The sequence below is a fragment of the Pseudophryne corroboree genome, chromosome 10 (assembly GCF_028390025.1).
Source record: "Pseudophryne corroboree isolate aPseCor3 chromosome 10, aPseCor3.hap2, whole genome shotgun sequence".
Taxonomy (NCBI): Eukaryota; Metazoa; Chordata; class Amphibia; order Anura; family Myobatrachidae; genus Pseudophryne; species Pseudophryne corroboree.
The window spans coordinates 282,892,331-282,894,855 of record NC_086453.1 but is presented as its reverse complement, the minus strand read 5'-3'; the positions used below and the strand labels follow the sequence as shown (position 1 = coordinate 282,894,855).

The following is a 2,525-nucleotide window of genomic DNA, read 5'->3' as shown; positions in this document are numbered from 1 at the left end:
GTAAGCCGAAGTGGGTATATTTCTGGTCAAATAATAGTCACAATGTGGTTATAATAATATCCTTATACTGTGAGGAATACTGCATCACCGTCATTTATGCTGCATAGATCCCAAATGGAATGATTATTGCAGACAGTTGAATCATAGGTCAAGACCGAGATACCAAAAAGCACTCTTAATAGTGATAAGTCAACAGGCAGCAATTATTGCAGTACCAGGTGTTCCAAAGTGGTCTCCCATCCAAATACTGACCCGGCCCTCCACTGCTTGGCTTCTAAGATCATATGAGATTGGGCATCTCCAGTGGGGTATGTCCGCAGATTTTATGCTTGCCTTTGTTGTCACTATGTTTTTTTCGATATGCGAATGAGCACAAGAGGGTAATGAGTACTCACAGTAAGTGTGATTTATGTGAACCACATGTGTAAGTGCTAAAAGAAATGGTTATTAAATATGTGGAAATAATTTTTATCACTATGGATACCACAATACGAAAATTTGTGCGCAATAACCAATTTTATATACCCACAAAGAAATATGGTTAGTCCGCTGTAATTACCAGTAAACAGTAAATTGCATTATTTTCTGTGCAAAATCAAATATGAAACTCTTCTCATGTCTCACTTGTATCCCGCATCTTACCCTACGATGTGGGATAAAGACCAAGAGAATAAAAATGAGGTGAGAGTCACAGAAAGATAAAGTTGTCTAATTGTATGGCGACCAGCGCAAAAATGTCCTATTATTCAAATATTAGAGGACTCTGCAATGTATGTCACACAATCAACAGACATAAAGATGGCGTATATTGGCATTAATTATATGCCAAACAGAAAGTATATGACACAACTTTCAATCTTGGCCAATAAGAGAACATGAGTAGGTCTCTATTTTTCAGTCTATCTAAGCCAGAAAGAGACATAAGGTTGCCAATAGCAGCCAGCAGAAAATATCCAGTCACATTTCTTTTTCAGAGAGAGATAATATTGCCAACACAGAGATATCCCATTTCCTTCAAACATTAGAGGAAAAAAGTATGTTACTCAAGCAAAGAATATAAGGATGACATGTATTTACAGTATCTCTCCCAGTATTTTGTAACTGGCTACAGGTGGTACCATTAAGACTGGATGGATGCAGCATAGACATATAAGAGAGGGGAAATTCGCAACCTGATGGACACAATTAAGTTCATTTGGTTTTGCCGATCATGGGGATACTGTAATTCAGATCTAATCATAGATGTGCTAAATTTAGCACATCTACGATCACATACTCTGACATGCGAGGGGATGCCCAGCATGTCTGATCGCAAGGATGCAAGGATGCAAAGGCATTGAACAGTGGCGATGCATTCTCATCGGCCAAATAGCTCCCTGCCAGTGCAGCTACTGCGTGCCGGCAGGGGGCTACTCGCCGCATCCTGGGCTGCAGTGGCTGCATGTGATGTCACGCAGCCACCGCAGCCCATCCCCAAAAATTGGCCGGACATGCCTGCGTTGTTTGGAACACGTCCCACCAACATCGTTCTAACGCTGTTGGTATGCCCCCTCCCACACCACGACCGCCTCTGCCTGTCAATCAGGCAGAGGTGATCGCAGCCCTGAGATAGAGATGCTGTTAGCATCTCACTGGGCTCCCGGGCTGTGCGTGCGCACTCCGCATATGGCTTCAGACTGCGATCGCTACCGCTGCAGTGATCCAGTCTGAATTAGGCCCTATGATCGTGGTTCATCTTGTGATGGCTCTTTCAACCTTGCTTGCACACACACACACACACACACACACACACACACACACACACACACACACACACACACCAGCAACAGTTTGCTAAATATACTGTAGCACACAAATCACAGAAACACTTGCCACCCCTACCCCACTTTCCTCACAGTTTTGTCTAGCACCTGCAGCCACCATTCCATACCTACCCTCGGGAATCAGTAATCACTTGCATGTGGACATCACCGACTGCCCGCCTCCCACGGCCACCATCAGCGCACCGCTACTTCTGCAAAGCTGCTGACACCATTGAGGAACATCTCCCCCAGTGTGGCCTCTGCCGTTGCTGTTTAGCTAACCCCGCCAGCGCTATTCGTTATCTTAGGAGGAGACCGAGTAGTGTGCACTAGAGCCGTCAGCTGTCATGTGCGGACATTCTGTTAGGGATCGGGAGTATACAAGTCCAGCGGTGCAAGAGCAAACACAAATGATCTCCCATTAAACTGCCCTGTCCCCGGGTCCCCCTGGGATCCACAAGGCCCCAAGCAACCGCTTGTCTTGCTTAGCAGTAAACCTGCCACTGGGTGGTAACTTTAATTTGATTCAATCCTCCTACTTAGATACAGTAGATTCAATGTTACTCTCTGATCACCATTCCCCAAACTAGAGGCCCTACTGTTATCTAAACATTTGCAATTGATAGGATCTTGGATCATTACACCCCATAAACAAAGAATTCACCTGTCTGCTACACACAACACTTTATCCAGGATTGATTATATTTTAAGGCCCGTACACAC

At 44.7% G+C, this 2,525-nt stretch overlaps 1 pseudogene; it reads right to left on the bottom strand.

Moving 5' to 3' along the window:
* Positions 1-203: 203 nt before the first annotated feature.
* Positions 204-322, bottom strand: LOC134967090 (5S ribosomal RNA; annotated as a pseudogene).
* Between the last annotated feature and the right edge of the window lie 2,203 nt (positions 323-2,525).